Here is a 20,677-nt window from a genome sequence, read left to right as displayed (position 1 = left end):
TCCTCTGCTATCTTCTGCTAGCTCTTTTACTAGCAGAGGAGCCTGGCTTTCTTCTTCGCCTCTGCCCTCTTCTTCCGACTTCGGGGGTCTTGTCCCCCCTCTTCGATTCTTCTTGCCTGGCCACCGTGCCTTCTTCTAGCTCTTTTACAAGCGGTGGCCCGGTCTTCTGTTGCCACTGTCGCCGTCTTCTGTTCTTCTTTTCTTCTCTTCTTCTCTTCAGGAGATGTTGCCTCGTTGCTGTCTCTGCTCACAATGACAGGGACGTGGCGTGCAGCGACTTTTATAGGGACATCCCGGATGACGTCCCCACCCATTATGATGTCACAGTCCCAGAGGATGCTGGGACTGTGACATCATAATGGGCGGGGACATCATCCGACGATGTCCCTAAATAAGTCGCCGCACGCCGCGTGTCCTGTCATTGGGACCGGAGACAGCGACGAGGCAACATCTCCAGAAAGAAGAACAGAAGAGAAGAACAGAAGACAGCGGTGACAGAAGACCGGACCACCGCTTGTAAAAGAGCTAGAAGAAGGCGCGGTGTCCCGGCAAGAAGAACCGAAGAGGGGGAAAAGACTCCCAAAGAGGGGGACAAGGCCCCCGAAGTCGGAAGAAGAGAGCGGCGGCGAAGAAGAAAACCAGGCTCCTCCGCTAATAAAAGAGCTAGCAAAAGAGCAGAAGATAGCGGAGGAGTCCGGCAAGAAGACCCCCGAAGATGGAAGAAGACCCCTGGAGCTGTGCAATAAACTATTTTAACCCTTGTGTGTTGTTGTTTTTTGTAAAATTTTTTCACAGGTGAATGGGTAGGGGTACATTGTACCCCATACTCATTCACATAGGGTGGGGGGTTGGGATCTGGGGGCCCCCTTATTAAAGGGGGCTCCTGGATTCTGATAAGCCCCCCGCCCGCAGACCCCAACAACCAACGGCCAGGGTTTTCAGGCCCCCCTTCCCCAAGGCACCCCCCATGTTGAGGGCATACGGCTCAGGAGGGGGGGCAGCTCGCTCATCCCCACCCCCTTTCCTGGCCGGGCCGGGTAGCGTGCTTGGATAAGGGTCTGGTATGGATCTGGGGGGGTACCCCACGCCGTTTTTTTGGCGTAGGTGGTTCTCCTTAAAATCCATAGCAGACCTAAGGGCCTGGTATGCTCTCGGAGGGGGAACCCACGCCAATTTTTCTTAATAAATTTGGCATGGAGTTCCCCTTGAGAGCTGATAATTCTGTGAGAGTCGCCTCCATATAGACGGAGATCCGACTTGGAGGCGACCTCCATTGAAATCAATGGGTACCAGTCGCCTAAAAGTCGGATTGAAGTAGTACAGGAACCTTTTCTGAAGTCGGAGCGACTTCAGTAGTGTGCATTAGGACGGCTCTCATTCACTTACACTGATTTTTACATGTTGTCCGACCGGAGGCGACTAGGGGCGACCTGAAGTCGGATCTGAGTCGCCCCTGTGTGAGCCGGCTCTGAGGATCACTCAGGGCTCCCAGTTTAGAGACAGGAGACCTGGTGTGTGGGTGTGGGCAGGGCAGGACTTAGGGTGTTGGAGGCCCCTGGGCTTGAGTCACTTTCGGGCTCTACCTTCTATACATTACCATATTTATTGTCGTACAACACGTTCCGGGGTATAACACGCCCCCCCAAGTTTAGGAGGGAATTTTAAGGGAAAAAAATTACATTTAAATGCCCATCAATGCAGCCTTATCAGTTTCCATCTGCAGCCTTGCCCATCCATCTGCAGCCTTGTCCAGTGTCATTGCAGCCTTGCCCCAGTGTCATTTGTAGCCTTGTCATTGCAGTCTTGAAGTTTAAAAATGGCACTGCCAAGATACAGAGTCCTGTGTATCTCGGCAGCTTTCTGGTCTCGGCGGCTCTCGGGTCCTCTTGGCAGCTCTTGGGTCCTCTCACAGTCCCGAGCGGAGCCGAGAGTAGCCGTGTGTACTCGGCTAACAGTCACGCCCAGTCCCTGTGTTATGTCCATCATAGGGCGGGACTGGGCGTGACTGTGAGCGAAGCCGAGCCGAGTACACTCGGTTATGTATCTCAGCAGGGCCCACGGGGCCCCCTATTGGGTGGGGCCCATGGGCTTGAGCCCAGTCAAGCCCAATGGTAAGTCCAGCCCTGGGTGTGGGTGTGTGTGTGTGGGTGGGTGTCAAAGGTGCTCCAGCCAGCAGGCCTCATCCCAAGAGTCCAGTTGGCTCCTATTGGGTGTTAGGAGAACCCTTATGCCAAGACCAGGAATGGGCTGTGAAGCAGGGCACTGCGACCACAGTCTGAGTGAGCTGAGTAAACCAGGAGAGCTGGGAAATACAGTCAGAGGGACTGGTAAGATGAGCATCAGTGCTGCTGACAAGGGAGCCAGGTGGCTCAGTATTTTCAGTTGACTAGTCATGTTGATGTAAATGAACGCTTGTGTAGGCAACTCATGTTTATGCTCAATAAATGTGGGCTGCCTTGTGCTAAAATATAGTTTGAACTGGCACACCTCATTACAAAAGGACTTACCACATGAACATAATCACCCCAACATCCCACCTCCGACATCATGAAAAGTTGTTCCATGTTGTATACCACATGCAACATGATCTCTGAACTGGGGAAGAGTCTGATGATGGGATTCTCTACCCCATTCAGAGATGGTGTTAATGCAGTGTACACTATGAAAGCACTCTCTCATTGGAGGAGGAGGAGGGAGGAGGAATGAGGAAGGAACAGGTTCATATCTAGAGCTTTTACAATGCAGCTTCACAGAAGACTCCGAACTATTCATCTTTTCACTACCAGAAGTTGAGTAGCAGGAAGATCTGCAAAGATCTCTATTAGATAAAGCTGCCTGCACAATGTGGGACATACTTCATTACTGGTACGTTAGGTTACTAAAGTTAAAGAGGTTTTTTTTCCACACTTATAACATTTTTGGTCAGTTTTGCTTGTTGGGTCTGTAGGAGGCAGCAAAAGAGGAAACCTATTGGAGAAGCGGAACCTAAGTGGAACAAGGTAGGTGATTGCTTTATGCCTAATTTTACAGGCCTTTGTTTTCATAATAGCTGTGTATGTACTCGGGAGGTGACAGAGTTTTGTAGAGCAGTTCTGCATTTGTGTAAACACAAAAAAAGTGACGAGACAATAAATCTAAATTACGTTTAGGATTGAAAAACCAGAACAGAAGCTATGTGCAGCTTGGTTCAGCCTGACTGGACCTATGCTTCTTCTCAGGTTTAGCAATAATCAGGAGAAGAGAGACCAAGAGCAAACTGTTAGCCCTTGTACACACGTGTTGTCGGATAATCGGACAGTGTGTGGGCTCCATCGGACTGTTTCTGTCGGAGTATCCGACGGACCAAGTTTTCCAGCTGGGCTATAAAATTTTCCGACAACATGATCCGATCTGACTTTGTCCAATCATGTGTAGAGAATTCCGATCAGACAAAGTGCCACGCATGCTCAGATCAAATTCCTAGACCAAAGCTATTGGCTACTTGCCTTAACGTATTCCTGTCCTAATGAAATAATGTCATCACGTTAAGTACAATCGGATTTTCTGACAACTTTGTCCGACTGTGTGTATGCAACAGTTTCGGACAAAATCCGTCGGACAAAATCTGACGGATTTGGTTGTCGGAATGTCCGACCGTGTGTACAAGGGCTAAGAGTTGGAACCTGCATGAAGCAAGTCTAAATGGGTTTGTAAGGATTGCATTTTCTTATGAGTCTGTTCTAGTTTCTGGATCTTCCTTAGAAGAACATTTTTGCTAGTTTGTTTAGCTTGTTTATGTGTTGCTGCCATTGTGAGTAGAGAGGCTCTTATTACGGACTTATGAGCCTCCCACTAGAATGTTATTAGTCTCAAAAGATTCTGCAATTTGTTTCCAGATTGTATTTGCTTAGATTGGGCCTGCTATTCTCCATGATTTGGTGAAGGTAATCTTTTCCAGAAATTCTAGGGTTACTGTTTTAGGGTGATGATCAGATAAGAACATTGGTTCAATTGTGGCAGTTGAGAGGAGGGCAAGATCTTTTTGCATGAGGCAGATATAGTCAATTCTTGAATAGCGGTTGTGCGATGGGGAAGTACCATGGAGTAAAAGGTCATGTAGTTGGAATTTGATCTGTTTTAGGGCCTGAAATGGTAAGGAGGATGTGCCTGATAAGGTGTCTTCGACCGGATTAAGCGTTATGGTGAAATCGCCTCCTACGATGAGTATTTTCCCGGATTGGAATGAGGTTAAAATTGACACTATAGCCCCATACACACTATCAGTTTTTCTGCTGAGTTTTTCCTTCAGATTTACCAAAACCATATAATATGAGGTCAAACCTTAGGAGTTTCAATGTGTATGCAATCAGGCAGGCTCTTGCACTACATGGTTTTGGTAAGTCTGAAGGAAAAACTCAGCAGAAAATCTGATAGTGTGTATGGGGCTTAAATTGCGAAAAAAACTCACTTGAGCTGCATTCAGGCTATATATATATTAGCCACAGTGATCGGTTTTCCCCATAGGGAGCCTTTGATAAATAGGTAACGACCTTCTTTATCTTCAAGCACATCTGATATTTACAAAGGGAGGCGTTTAGAGATTACTATGGTGACACCTTTTGTCTTTTCAGATGGGTTTGTAGCATGGTACACTGTAGGGAAATCTTTGTTAGTGAGCCTGGGAATCTTATTGGAGCCAAAGTGAGTTTCCTGTGAAAAGATAACATCTGCTTTCATGTTGCACATACTCATAAGAAGTTGGGAGCATTTTTCAGGGGTGTTAAGTCCCTTAGCATTTTGCTGTGACTGATTTACATTTGGTTTTGGGATTCATGGAGTCTGCATTTGTAGATCGTTAAAAAGAAAAAAAAAACAAGGTGGGAGAAGGGGAAATAAAAATATCTCATAAATGGAAAGGGGGGGGGGGGGGGATTTGGTTATTTAGTCTGACCGTGTGTACAAGGGTTTACATTGTTAGCAGCATTCTCCCATTGCTCTCTTTCATAATCCCTGTTCAATTCTGAGTAGCAACTGGTAAAAGTTTTCATGCCTTGGAACTATACTTTCATGTGTTGACTATTTTCACATCCATTCTACTTGCATTCTAAATGGTTTCTATCCACATTTAATATTAAAATACAATGAATATGTAGAGTACCACAAAAGTAAATACTGTATAGGTTTCCTATGGTGCTTCCTATAAATGAAACCTATCCCTTTGCTTATTATAAATAATTGTTATTTATTTTTTTACTCGTGTTGTGTTAAAAGTTTACATATCCAAAATTGCTCCGATATCAGCTAAAAATATACCAAATGTTGGACACTTGGAGATCTCATAATGTGGGGGCCCAGGATTATACATTTTACTCCCACCCACAGAACAGCTAATCCAGGCTGGACTGCATTTACTCCACCCCTGTGTTGGCTGCTAACTCTACCTCTGCCAAGATTCATGTGTGTCCTTGGTCAGATCATCAGAATTGTATGCAGTAGTATTCCTATACTGATTTATGTACAGATAATTGTTATTGTTTTTGTTCTTCTTTTAGTTAATGGTATATGTTTTGTTCAATATACTAGCTCATAGAGAGTGATACTTCAACTCTGCTAAGGTATCTGTACTCTAGTCAGACAAAGGATCAGAAATATTGCGGTATTAGTCATATATACCACTCTCCATGCATGTTCTCTTTTCATGTAACTGTCTTTATTACCTCAATAAAAACATTTTGTAAACAACAACAAAAAAAAGTTTACATATACAGTGTGTTATTCATGAGTGCATTTTTTATAATGTGTAATAATTCAGTCTGTGGTTCTATTTAACGCCCTAATTTATATTCGACTGCTGAGATGATTATGGTACAAAGAGCAGACATACATGGCAATGTAAAGTATCAGGTAATAGCCTATAAGTGCACTGTTGCAGAGTGGTTTCCTAAAATAGAATACATAAATGACAAAACTGCTGAAATACAGATGGTTATGGTTTCATCGTGCAACATTTCTTTGACAGTTAAGCTGTTCATGATTTTAAGCAATGGCATGGGTCAATCGTATTCAATGGAATCACTTACAACCGTTCTTCAGAGGCCATAACATTTAAAGGTACATAGTAAGTGCATCACATATTTCCAGTAGGAGACAAAACCAAAATAATTTGGAATACCCCGCACTTGGACTACAAATATGTGAGTAAATATATAAGCTGCTCCCCTCAAAAGTGCAAGAAACTTGACTTTGTGAGTTGTGGGTTGTGAAATGGTAAAGGGGTCGCTAAAATAAAATAATAACAATAAAGTGCTCTAGTGCTTAATACCGCAGGTATCTTACTATTCAGTACATACTGCAATATACTTTAAATGCATGAGATTAATTAACTCAAAAAAGTAAACATATATAAAAGGTAAACAAATTGTCCATATGTATAGAAAACAGTGAAAATGAAGTAGGAATAAATCCTGTGTCCCGTCACCGCTTCGGAGGAATGGACAAACACAGCACCCAGTGAACTATGGTAAGTAGCCTACTCACCAACTCACCTTGATCCCTTTATTTAAAAAGTAAGGTCAGGTGAAGCTTTAGCAGGTTTAGGGAACTGCCAACCATGATGGAGGAACTCTGCTTAGGTGTACCAGTGATACTGTTTCAATCCACATTTGCTTAGGAAAAAAATATAGAGAGAACTGGACCATGGCATAATAACGTTTTACGACGTCATTACAATGAAACGTACGTCGAGGTGCATTCCGGTCACATAGTTTTGGTCCGAACGCATGGTTCCCAAGATCCAGGGGGTGGAACGCATGCCAATTCAAGCAGCGGAAGCGGCACAAATTTTAATGAACAATTGAATACTGTCAATGATGGGGTTTTTTTTATTTTATTTGCACTAACATTCAAATTTTCAGGACAAGCTCTTCAGTGTGTCACCATCTTCAAGGTCCAAGAAGTACTAATACACAAAGCAGAATGCTAAGTAAGATCTCTGAAGGAAAAAAAATGTAAAAAATAAAAGAAAATACAAACAAACATACCCAGCAATGGTAATTAAACTTGGCCAGTTAGTGAGATAAGGCAGCGAGAGGGCAAGGAGGAGTAGATTTGTATATTAGTACTGTTGAAGGGGGTACACCCCAAAAGCTTATCCTGAAAATTTGGATGCTAGTGCAAGTAAAAAAGTATCACAGATAATTTTCAATTGTTCTTGTTGCAAGTACACTAATACAGCTACAATCACCTCAAGCATAATTGGTCTCAGGATTTTTAAGCAATTTTGTCTGCTTAGGAAGATGATTAGAAACCTTTACATGCTTTTTCCTAATTGATGAAATTCTCGAATGCCTTGTACACACGGTCAGAAATTCCAACGGAAAAAGTCCAATCAGATTATATTGTCGGAAAATTTGATCGTGTGTGGGCTCTATCGGACTTTTTCCATCTGAAATTCCGTCGGGAAAAATTTGAGAGCAGGATCCCAAATTTTCCGACAAAAAAATCCTATCTGAATTTTTCCGATCGATTTGTAGAGCATTCCGATCGGGCATGCATGCTCAGATCAAATTACGAGATCAAAGCTATTGGCTACTAGCCTCAACATAGTCCCGTCGTAACAAATGTCATCATGTTCCAAACGATCGGATTTTCCGACAACTTTGTCCGACCATGTGTATGCAACACCAGTTTAGGACAAAATCCGTCTGAAAAAATTAGATGGATTTTGTTGTCGGAATGTCCGACCGTGTGTACAAGGCATAAGGCTTATGAAATCTTGGTACAGTAAACATATTCCTTTCAATTGAAATTCCTTAGCATAGTACAAGCTTCATGCACTCTTAAAGACAAATCACTGAAAATGATATCCAGACAGTTTACATTAACCCTCGGAAGATTTTACAACCTTCCTGACCAGAGCACTTTTTGCGATTGGGCACTGCATCGCTTTAACTGACAATTGCGCGGTCGTGCGACATTGTACCCAAAGAAAAATTGACGTCCTTTTTTTTCGCACAGATAGAGCTTTCTTTTGGTGGTATTTGATCACCTCTGCGTCTGCGGTTTTTATTTTTTGCAATATAAACAAAAAAAGAGCAACAATTTTGAAAAAATATGCAATATTTTTTACTTTTTGCTATAATATCCCCCAAAAATATCTAAAAAAAAAAAAAAAACATTTTTTTCCCTCCCTTTTTTACCCCGATATATATTCTTCAGATTTTTGGTAAAAAAAATCGCAATGAACGTATATTGATTGGTTTGCACAAAAGTTATAACGTCTACAAAATAGGGAATAGTTTTATGGCATTTTTATTATTTTTTTTTACTAGTAATGGCAGCGATCTATGATTTTTATCGGGACTGCAACATTATGGGGGACACATCGGACAATTTTGAGACGTTTTTGGGACCACTGGCATTTATACAGCTATCAGTACTACAAAATGCATTGATTACTGTAAAAATGTCACTGGCGGGGAAGGGGGTTAACACTAGGGGGCACTCAAGGGGTTAATTGTGTTCCCTAGTGTGTGTTCTAACTGAAGGGGGGAGGGGACTGTGTAGGGCAGATGACAGATCACTGTTTATACTCTGTATGAACAGACAATTTGTCTCTTCTCCCCTCAGAGAACCAGAAACTGTGTGTTTACACACACAGATCCCGGTTCTCAGTGTGCCACAAGCGATCGCAGGAGCCCGGCGGCACACGCATCAGCTCCATGTGTGAGCAGGGGGCGCAGTAGCCACATAAAGTCGTTTCGCCCAGCCGTGCCGTTCTGACACAGTACAACTGCGGTGGCTGGTCGGCAAGTGGTTAATATGTAATCTCATTATTTCTCAATAATTTTGACTATTATAACATCCTATTAATTGTTCCTCTCTGTAACCAAGTTTACATATTATCAGTCATTATTGAATGTGAATGGTAATGTAATCTTTCTTTATTTTTTCAATAACTACTGTACTTTGCTAACCATTACTCTGTCTTGGAAGATTTTTTTTTTTTATTCAGAATTCTGATTATTACATACAAAGCCCTAATAATGATGGATTATCTTAGATCTTTTCTCTCCCTCCCAATTAATAACCTGTAACTCTCTTAAAATAAACTATTCATTCTCATCTCCAGGATTCCATGCTACACTTGTTTGACTAATATTATACAAGTCTTTTATAGTGCCAACAGCTTGCACAGCATTTTATAAAATAAAGGGAAACAATACAGTTACAATAAAATTTAATTCAAGAGTGTTCAGAAAGCCCTGTGAAATCTAAAAAAGGGTCAAGTGATACAAAGGGTAGTGACCATGAGGCATGAGCTGATGGAGAAAGTAATTGTACAGTTTTTTTGATGCAGGTGGGAAAGGGATGAAATCAGTTTTTAAGGATCACCTAAAGGTGGACAGAGTTGGACATAGTCAGATTGAAACTTCTTACTAATCTGATGATGGGAGAGGCTCTAGAGAAGTCCTGGAGGTGATAAGGGAGCTAGAGAGCAGGAGGTCTTGGAAGATTTGAAGAGGAAGGTTTGGGGGATATTTTAAGATGAGGTTAGTGATGTAGCTCAGGGAAGAATTGTGGCTGGTTTTGTATGTTGTTACTATTTTGAATTCTATTTTTTAGCAGAATTCAGTGGAGGGATTGGCAGGGAGGGTTTGCAGACAATGAGCCATTGGTAAGGTGGATGAGTCTGGCAGCAGCATCCATGATAGACTGAAGGAGAGATAGCCTGTGTAAAGTTAAGACAATGAGGAGGGAATTGCAATAGTTGAGGCAAGAGATAACAGGGGTCTGAACTAGTGGCATTGTTGTTTTGTTAGTTAATGAGGGGTGTATTTTGAAAATGTTATACAGAGATTGGATGTCTAGCTGAAAGGAGAGGTCAGAGTTCAGGATTATAGTTAGCATCCTAACAAGATGGTAGGGACTAATAGTTGTGCCATTGAACTTGATGGAAAAGCCAGGGGAGGAGGCAATTGGGAGAGAAGGGATATTATGAAATCAGTTTTGTAAAGATTGTTTCCTGCTGGCAGTGGATCCTAGGGATGCCATGGGCGCTTGCAAAGGCATCCCTAGAAACCACTGTCTCTGGGAATCCCCACTTCTTACAAGCAAAGGGACGGAGATAACAGTAATATCACTGCCCAAACGGGACCAGTATCCAATTAGCCCCCTGCCTGCAGACCCACACAACTACCATTATGGGGAAGAGGTGCACACTTGTCCCCTCTTTTCCTGGCCAGACAGACTGCATGCTTGGATTAAGTGTCTGGTATGGATTTTTAGGAGGAACTGCTGATTTTATTTTTTATTTGTTTTTTTTTTTGTTTTTTGCATGAAGCTCCACTTAAAATGTATACTAGATATGGTTTTCCTTGGCTACTTCACACATAATTCTAGTATGTGCTTTGGGACTCTGCTCAGTTTTTTTTCAATCTTGCTATAAGATGTGCTACATCTTCAAGTCTGGGCCAGTTCTGACAATTCTCTCCTACATGTTTAAATCGCCATCTTTTTCCTAGAAAATTACTTAGAACCCCCAAATACTATATATGTTATAAACAGAGGTCCTAAATAATAGAATGCTGGGTTTTGCATATTGTTATGTCATATGATATTTGCACAGTGGTTTTTCTCAATCTTTTTGGGAAAAATACACTAATAAATGTTATTTATCAGCCCATTGGCTGAGATGGCAGTGAAACACTATTGGCTCCCACTGTAGTCAAAGTCAGCAAGCCAATGAGGAGAGATAGAGGGCCGGGCCATGCACGGGGCTCCTTGTCTGAATGGACACATGGAGCTGCAGCTTGGCTTGGGTGCCCCCATAGCAAGCTGCTTTCTGTAAGGGCACTCAACAGGAGGGAGGGGCCAGGAGCACCTATAGAGGGACCCAAGAAGAGGAGGATCTGGTATGCTCTGTGCAAAACCACTGCACAGAACAGGTAAGTATGGTTACTCTTGTAACCATGCAACCATACAATAGTTACACACATTGCATCACAATCGCAATTTTTTTTTTAAATTTTTCATAAATCAAAAAAAATGCACAATATATAATCCTTTTTTTTGTAAAATATGAAAGATGTGATGCCAAGTAAATAGATACCTAACATGTCATGCTTAAGAATTGCGCCAAACTACGGTACTTAAAAAGCTCCATGGATGACACTTTAACATTTTTATAGGTTACTAGTTTAGAGTTACAGAGGAGGTCTAGTGCTAGGATCATTGCTCTTGCAATAATGTTCATGGCAATACCTGACATGTGGTGTGCGAACACCTTTTACACATGTGGGTGTTACCTACTTATGCATTCACTACTGTTTGCGAGCACAGGGGGGGGGAGGGGGGAGCACTTATTTTTATTACATTTTATTTTGTTACACTGTCTCTTTTTTTTATTTATTTTTTTATCACTTTTATTGAAATGTAAGCGTCACTTGTGATCACAATAAAGCATGACAGGTCCCCTTTATGGAGAGTTCTAGGGCCAATAAGACGCCACATCTCTCTTCTACAATGGAAAGCCTCAGTAAAAAAAAGCTGCAAGGCTTCGCTGCCCGTTTCCCTTATCCAAGATAGTGGCATTAGCACCAGAGAGGCAATTCAAGACTCTGCTTGGGTGAGGACACCGCTGGATGCATGGACAGGTAAGTAACCTAATAGTATAATAGTAAATGTCAGCAGCTACAGTATTTGTAGCTGCTGACTTTTATTTTATTTTTTTGGGGCCGGAACTCCTCTTTAAGTGGTTTGTTTCAAGGTTTGTATACAGAAGTATATTATGAAAAAGGTCTTCACTATTCCCAGAGAATTCCTTTTAATTCTGTTATCAGATCCTTTGATGTGGGTGATGTAGGTTCTCATCCTTATGGTATTTAGGAAACTGGCCAGAATTTTGCTTGGTTTGTTCCCATATTCATAGAATACCCTTCTACAGAATGACAGCTTTGCCTTTGCTTTATCTATAAAAAGAAAATGTCTATATTTCTAAGAGTTTTAAGCTAGTCTTCTACTTTTTGTGCTGGGGATTTTTATTAACATTCTCCAATGTCTAAATTTCAGACTGTATGGAGTCTAATTGGAAGTTACACATTTTTTTCCCTATAGGTCACCAACTTTATGAGAGTGCCTCTTATGAAACATTTATGTGATTCCCATAGGAAAAAGGAGGAGGCTGTGTAATACATTTAGAGCCTTCTGGATCTGGTTCTTATATAGTTGTGCTCATAAGTTTACATACCCTAGCAGAATGTATGATGTCTTGGCCATTTTTCAGAGAATATGAATGATAACACACAAACTTTTTTTTCACTCATGGTTAGTGTTTGGCTGAAGCCATTTATTATCAATCAACTGTGTTTAGTCTTTTTAAATCATAATGACAGAGTAATAACAGAAACTACCCAAATGACCCTGATCAAAAGTTTACATACCTCAGTTCCTAATACAGTGTATTACCCCCTTTAACATCAATGACAGCTTGAAGGATTTTGTGGTATTTGTGGATGAGGCTCATTATCTTCTCAGATGGTAAATCTGCCCATTCCTCTTGGCAAAAAGCCTCCAGTTCCTGTAAATTCTTGGGCTGTCTTGCATGAAGTGCACGTTTGAGATCTCCCCAGAGTGGCTCAATGATATAGATCAGGAGACTGAGATGGCCACTCCAGAATCTTCACTTTATTCTGCTGTAGCCAATGACAGGTCGACTTGGCCTTGCGTTTTGTTTCATTGTCATGTTGGAATGTCATGTTGGAATGTCCAAGTACATTCCATGCACAGCTTCCTGACCGATGAATGCAAATGTTCCTCCAGTATTTTTTTGATAACATTCATTCATCTTGCCATCAATTTTGACCAAATTTCCTTTGTAGCTCACCCATCCCCAAAACATCAGCAATCCACCTCCGTATAGGCCTTGTTGACTTCTCTCCAAATGAAGCGTTTATGGACATGGACATAAAGCTAAATTTTCAACTCATCACTCCAAATGACTTTGTGCCAGAAGATTTGAGGCTTTTCTCTGAGCTGTTTGATGTATTGTAAGTGGGATACTTTGTGGAATTTGCGTAGTAATGGCTTTCTTCTGGCGACTTGACCATGCAGCCCATCTTTCAAGTTATTTGTGGGTTTTTCTTTGCATCCCGAACAATTTTCCTGGCAGTTGTGGCTGAAAATTTAGTTGGTCTACCTGACCGTGGTTTGGTTTCAACAGAACCCCTAATTTTGCATTTTGTGATTAGAGTTTGAACACTGCTGTTTGGCATTCTCAAATCCTTGAATATCTTTTTATATCCCTTTCCTGTTTTATACAGTTCAACTACCTTTTCCCACAGATCCGTTGACAATTCTTTTGCTTTCCCCATAATTTAGAATCCAGAAATTTCAGTGCAACACTGGATGAAAGATGCAAGGGTCTGTCAGGAGTCTATAAACTCATTTATCTTTTATACACACACACTAATTACAAGCAAACAGATCACAGGTGAGGATGGTTACCTTTAATAGCCATTCAAACCCCTTTGTATCAACTTGTTATCAGGCCAAAATCCCCAGGGTATGTAAACTTTTTTGATCAGGGTCAGTTGGGTAATTTCTGTTGTGATTATGATTTAAAAAGAGTAAACACAGTTGACTGATAATAAATGGCTTCAGCCAAACACTAACCATGAGTGAAAAATGTTTTTGTGTTATTCATATTGTGGCAGCATGCAGGTAAAGTCACCTGGTTGTATCCAGGATGGGAAATATGTGTGCCCTAGATTCAGGCTTTATGCAGACTTTTACAATTAGAGGGGAAGAGTTAATGAGCCCAGCTAAAGTAAGTGGGCTCATTAAGACCTCTACAAAAAACCCCAGCATGCTTAGGGAGATGCTCCATCCTGGAACCAGTTTTGTGTTGTATAGACTGGGGAGTGTGATATCTGTTCTGTTCTGTTCTGTGCGGTGAGTTAACGCCTGTGTGGCAAACCTCTACAACAGAGACAGTGACTGGTGCAGCACAAGGCTGCACTCAGTTGTTAGACAGGGAATCTAAGTGTGTAGTTAGAGGTCAAGCTGACCAGGATTTATTTTCATGTTTTTTTTTTGTTTGGCTGTTATATGTATCACTGCATGTAGCATAAATAAACCGCATCTTTTGTTTTTTGCACCTACAACGCTGTCTGCTGTGCCTGATTTTGTGTTGTGAACCCATCCAGGGGGTCACACACACCCGCTGCCGAGCTAACCCCTCACAGTTGGTGGAGAATTTTGGCAGTTTTTTTTTCAATTTTTTTTAAAGGCCAGCATGGAGGAGATACTGAGACAGCTGGCTCTAGCAAATGCAAATCAGCAGCAAGCAAATGCAAATCAGCAGCAAACAAATGCGGCTTTACAAAAGAGCCTTGCAGCCCAGCAGAAAGCTCACCTGCAGAGTCTGGAAGCTCAGCAACAAGCCCAGCAGAGATCTGAAGCCCGCTTCATAGACCTGTTGCAGAAGCAAGAGCAGAGTTTTCAACAGAAAATAGAGACATTAATACAGCAACGTCCGCAGACCAATGAAGCAATTAGTTACAATAATACCGCATCCTTTGGTGTGAGCCGTTTACTGACAAAAATGACTGGAGAGGATGATCCGGAGGTGTTTTTGACCACATTTGAAAGGACTGCTGAAAGGGAAAAGTGGCCTAAGGAGCAATGGGCTGGACTGGTGGCCCCTCTGTTAACTGGGGAATCGCAGAAAGCTTATTATGACCTAGAGCCTGACCAAGCAAAAGACTATGTGGTGCTAAAAACAGAAATATTGGCACGGCTGGGTGTCACCTTGGCCGTCCGGGCTCAGCGTGTGCATAATTGGACTTTTCAGGTTGGAAAACCCCCCAGGTCTCAAATGTATGATCTCATTCACCTGAGCAGGAAGTGGCTGCAGCCAGAGATTTTGACCGCACCAAACATTGTGGAACGTGTGGTTATGGATCGTTTCCTGAGAGCTCTTCCTACTGCCATCCAAAAATGGGTAAGCCATGGAGACCCAGAAAATGCAAATAAACTTGTGGATCTGGTTGAGAGGTACTTGGCTACAGAGAACATGACCACCTCTTCCAGGGACTCATGGACTTTCCACCCTAAGACCAGATCATCCCCAGTGGCGGGTAAGATGACTCCAAGGGGTGAGGGTGGAGAGAGTGAGAGGGCGGGAGTTCTACCTAAGGTCTGGCAGGAGCAGCCCAGGAAGCCCATGCTGCAAGAGACAGCAAAAAATATTATTTGCTACCGCTGCCGCCAAGAGGGACATATTGCAGCCAATTGCCCCGTTGTAGATGAGCCTATGCAATGTGACTTTATAAGGGAGAGACGTCAGTCGCTGTTTGCGACAGTTGCATGCACTGCCATTCGGGGACCTGAGAAACATTTATGTAAAATGTGTATTAATGGTAGAAATGTTGATGTGTTGCTGGATTCAGGTAGCCTGGTAACATTGATAAAAGCTGAATTAGTTACTACAGAGGTCTCTGGGAAGAACAGGGTGGCTGTTATTTGTGTGCATGGGGACACCCGAGAGTATCCTGTAACTTCAGTGTTTTTTGAAACCCCCAAAGGTAACCTCTCTCATCAGGTGGGGTTAGTGTCTCACTTACCACATGATGCTATTGTGGGAAGGGATTTTCCAAAATTCTGGGAACTCTGGGATTGTCCTGAGCCCCCCACTGGTACCCCTATAAACCAGGAAGATGACCAGAATTCCTCTCCTGAATTTCCCTTGTCGGTATTGGCGGGGGAAACTCGAGAAACTGGGGAGGAGCCAACATCCTCAGATGAAAACATGCCGTCTGTGGAGTTTTCGGATCTTGAGGTTCACAGGGAAAATTTTGCCACAGAACAGTTAAAAGACCCCACCCTAATAAAGGCACGGGAAAATGTGGTGAAAATAGATGGCGAGTTAGTGAACCCAGATAAGACGTGCCCTTATCCTTACTTCACTATGGAAAGGGACCTGCTGTATCGAGTGGCTCAAAGGGCAGAAGAAACCATTGAGCAACTTGTAGTGCCCAAACCTTACAGGAAGTTGGTGTTAGAATTGGCTCATGGGCACATTCTGGGAGGTCATCTGGGGACAGAGAAAACCAGAGAGAGGGTATTGCAGAGATTCTATTGGCCTGGGGTCATGAAGGAAATAGAAAATTATTGTTCCTCCTGCCCTGTGTGTCAGAAGTCGGCACCTATGCCACATTTCCGTAACCCGCTGGTACCTCTTCCTATCATTGAGGTCCCCTTTGAAAGGATCGCAATGGATTTGGTAGGTCCGATAATGAAGTCCGCCAGGGGGCATCAGTACATTTTGGTTATATTGGACTATGCCACCCGTTATCCGGAAGCAATTCCTCTCCGAAATACCTCGGCCAAAACCATAGCCAAGGAGCTATCTCTTGTTTTTAGCCGCGTGGGTATTTGTAAGGAACTGCTTACGGACCAAGGTACACCCTTTATGTCCCGGGTTATGAAAGAATTATGCAAGTTGTACAAAGTGACGCAATTGCGTACATCTGTGTATCACCCCCAAACAGATGGGTTGGTTGAAAGATTCAACAAAACCCTTAAACAAATGTTAAAGAAGGTGGTGGATAGAGATGGAAAGAATTGGGACTGTCTAATACCCTATCTAATGTTTGCCATTAGGGAGGTACCCCAATCCTCTACGGGTTTCTCACCCTTCGAGTTGCTCTATGGGAGACACCCAAGAGGGCTGCTGGATATCGCCAAGGAAACTTGGGAAAATGAGAGTTCTCCTCACAGGAGTGTGATTGAGCATGTCGCCCTGATGCAAGATAGAATTGCACAGGTAATGCCAATCGTAAAGGAACATTTGACCCAAGCGCAGTTAGCACAGCAGAGAGTGTACAACCGTGGGGCCAAGACCCGTACTTTTTCCCCGGGGGATAGGGTCTTGGTGCTAGTCCCTACGGTTGAAAGCAAATTTCTGGCCAAATGGCAAGGTCCATATGAAGTAATTGAAAAAATTTGTGAGGTGAACTACAGGGTTAGACAGCCAGGAAGGCGAAAGCCGGAGCAGATCTATCACGTCAATCTGCTGAAAGCCTGGAGGGATAGGGAATCCCTAGTCGCAGAGACTTTGTCACAAGTACAGCCTGATTGCTTAGTTCCTGAGGTTGGAATAGCAGACACCTTATCGAAAGCCCAACAACAGGAGGTTAAAGAGTTTGTACTTCGTAACAAAGAGATTTTCTCTGAGCTGCCGGGACAAACATCTGGCGTAGAGCATGACATTATCACCCCGCCAGGAGAAAGGGTAAAACTAAAACCTTATAGAATACCAGAGGCCCGACGGGAGGCAATACGTGGGGAAGTTCAAAGGATGCTGGAATTGGGTGTGATAGAGGAGTCCCAGAGTAACTGGTCCAGTCCTATCGTACTAGTGCCCAAACCTGATGGGAGCTGGTGGTTTTGTAACGATTTTCGACAATTAAATAAAGTTACAAAATTTGACACCTACCCCATGCCGCGTATAGATGAGTTGATTGACCGGCTGGGAACAGCCCGATATATGACAACTCTTGATCTCACCAAAGGGTATTGGCAAATCCCCCTGGCCGAGTCGGCCAAGGAGAAAACTGCGTTTGTAACCCCAGATGGGGCATTCCAATATAAGAGAATGCCGTTTGGGTTACAGAATGCACCGGCAACATTCCAGCGGAAAATGGATAAGATTCTGAGGCCCCATCAGAAATATGCTGCAGCTTACCTGGATGATGTGATTATCCATAGCACAGACTGGGTCTCACATTTGCCAAAAGTACAAGCAGTCCTAGACTCTATCCGGGAAGCTGGGTTTACGGCCAATCCAAAGAAGTGTACCATTGGACAGGAGGAGGCCAAATATCTTGGGTACACTATTGGGAGGGGGGTGATAAAACCCCAAGTCAATAAAGTCGAGGCCATACAGAGTTGGCCACGTCCCAACAGCAAGAAACAGGTACGAGCCTTTCTGGGAATCGCTGGCTATTATCGACGATTCATTCCCCATTTTGCTTCTCAGGCTGTGCCCCTCACCAACCTGACAAAAGGGAAAGAGTCTGTCATGGTTAAATGGTCCCCAGAGGCTGAAGAAGCATTTCAGTCCTTAAAAACAGCCTTATGTAGCCAGCCAGTGTTGTACTCACCAGACTTCTCTAAGGACTTTGTTGTACAAACTGATGCATCAGACGTTGGGTTAGGAGCTGTGTTATCCCAGGTCTGGAACGGGGAAGAGCACCCAGTCATTTTCCTCAGCAGGAAGTTGAAGTCCCATGAGGTAAATTACGCCACGATTGAGAAGGAATGTTTAGCAGTGAAGTGGGCTCTAGATTCCCTTCGGTACTATCTGCTAGGTAGGCACTTTGACCTGGTGACTGATCACACTCCTTTAAAGTGGATGGCTCAGAACAAGGAGACCAATAGAAGGGTAAATAGGTGGTTCCTGGCCCTACAGGAATTTAACTTTACAGTTAAGCATCGCCCTTGTGTTAAAATGGGGAATGTGGATGCTTTGTCTCGGATACATGCGTGTCTGACTGCTTGTGTTACAACCCCAAGGTTGAAACAAGAGGGGGGGGGGTATGTGGCAGCACGCAGGTAAAGTCACCTGGTTGTATCCAGGATGGGAAATATGTGTGCCCTAGATTCAGGCTTTATGCAGACTTTTACAATTAGAGGGGAAGAGTTAATGAGCCCAGCTAAAGTAAGTGGGCTCATTAAGACCTCTACAAAAAACCCCAGCATGCTTAGGGAGATGCTCCATCCTGGAACCAGTTTTGTGTTGTATAGACTGGGGAGTGTGATATCTGTTCTGTTCTGTTCTGTGCGGTGAGTTAACGCCTGTGTGGCAAACCTCTACAACAGAGACAGGGACTGGTGCAGCACAAGGCTGCACTCAGTTGTTAGACAGGGAATCTAAGTGTGTAGTTAGAGGTCAAGCTGACCAGGATTTATTTTCATGTTTTATTTTTGTTTGGCTGTTATATGTATCACTGCATGTAGCATAAATAAACCGCATCTTTTGTTTTTTGCACCTACAACGCTGTCTGCTGTGCCTGATTTTGTGTTGTGAACCCATCCAGGGGGTCACACACACCTGCTGCCGAGCTAACCCCTCACAATATTCTATGAAAAATGACCAAGAAATCATTAATTCTGCCAGGGTATGTAAACTTATGAGCACAACTGTATATATATCCTGGATAAATTACCCATTTAACTACCAATGCCATTTCCACTTCATATTTCCCCCTTATCACAAGGGTGCATTGTGTGGGTGTGTGATAAAAGCCTACATTTGTAGCTTTCAAAAGAGTAAGGTCATTTTGTTGGATAAGGATATTGTCAATCCTGGGGTATGTTTGATGCTTAGGCAATTAAAATTTATATTTTATGTTTTGTATGTTAGGGGTTCACTGTGGTAGTCATGAAGTGGTTATTTGACCCTTCTCAGCTTTGTATATGAACGATGAGAAGCTCCCCTATAGACATCAAATAGTGATATATACAGTGATATATTACAATCTTCCTATGTGAAGTAAGCCCTATGTGTCTCTCAGTTTTTTCAGGGAAGGTTCCTAAAGTGGAAATTTGGTTCTCATTCAGTAGATATAAACTAACTAAGGTATTCTTTCTTTCATAGGAAATAGCCTTAATGATAAGTAAGTGCCCTGAGTAATCTGTAATGACTTCCTGCTCTGTGCATGCTAGTGGGTAAAAAAGTAAAATTGAGACTGAAGAGACAATATGATAGCCCACAGGAAATCTGGGCCTACTCCACTTCAGGATCCTGTCCACTCCAAAGTGTCCACCCTGCAAGAATATAATGTGGGCTCATTGTTGTGATAACTCACAGGTTGGTCTAGTTTGTTTTTCTGAACTATTGGGTTTTTTACATTGTATGGGGGGATGGGAATTAGTGAAATTGTGCAGTGAACAAATTTAGGTCCATGGAGGGTTGGGTAGGAGATGGATGAGAGAAACTAAGGATAATCAAGGCATAAAGGAAACAAGGGGGGTTTGAAAAAAGCAGAAGGGTTAAAGGATGATGGGAGGGAATAGATTTGGGTAGAAGTTGGAGAAAAGATGGGAGGGGCGTTAACCACCACAGAAAGCAATTGGGGTTAGCTTAGGAAGGGAAAGAAGTTGTAGTAGGTAGAGGAGCTTGAGTAGGGTGCAAAATTCCAGACCCTCTGAAGATGAAATAAATAGGTGCAAATGCCCTTTGTATTTACTTAGTCAACAGCCGCAGATGCTGTGTGTTATGCTAGTGGAGTGAACATCTGTAAAGTAATTCCAGTTCATCTTGTTCTATAAAGAGTGCAGACACTTGTGTTTACTAGGTCTAATGCTATTTCAAGTATGAAGTGACAGGTTTTAATCATTTCAAAACTCCACTTTCTACTGACTTCTACTACTAATCCTAGTCAATCTTGCCCTGATAGGTGTTCATTTTCAATCTCTGTCATGTATGCATCAGGATGTCCCTTAATCAGTATATACTATACCTCGCTAGAGTACAATATAGCCATTGTTCATTTCATGGGTATTTGGCCTACTTTGTTTTAGAGTGTGATTGCCCAAAAGCCATCTAGAAACATTTGGCCTCAGCTTTGTCTGAGCTTTTTAACAACCATTATTCCTGACCAAAACTCCAAAATAGAAAACTATTAACTTTAAC

The 20,677-nt window shown here is 42.7% G+C and overlaps 1 long non-coding RNA gene across 1 annotated transcript in view; it reads right to left on the bottom strand.

The window, feature by feature from the left end:
• Nucleotides 1–20,677, bottom strand: part of LOC143990181 (uncharacterized) — an 86,038-nt gene that overhangs the window by 10,285 nt on the left and 55,076 nt on the right. The window lies entirely within an intron of this gene.

This window comes from Lithobates pipiens, unplaced genomic scaffold (assembly GCF_037356315.1).
Source record: "Lithobates pipiens isolate NorthernLeopardFrog02 unplaced genomic scaffold, aLitPip1_a1.2 Scaffold_18, whole genome shotgun sequence".
Lineage (NCBI taxonomy): Eukaryota > Metazoa > Chordata > Amphibia > Anura > Ranidae > Lithobates > Lithobates pipiens.
The sequence above is the reverse complement of the archived record's forward strand: the minus strand, read 5'-3'. Positions and strand labels throughout refer to the sequence as shown.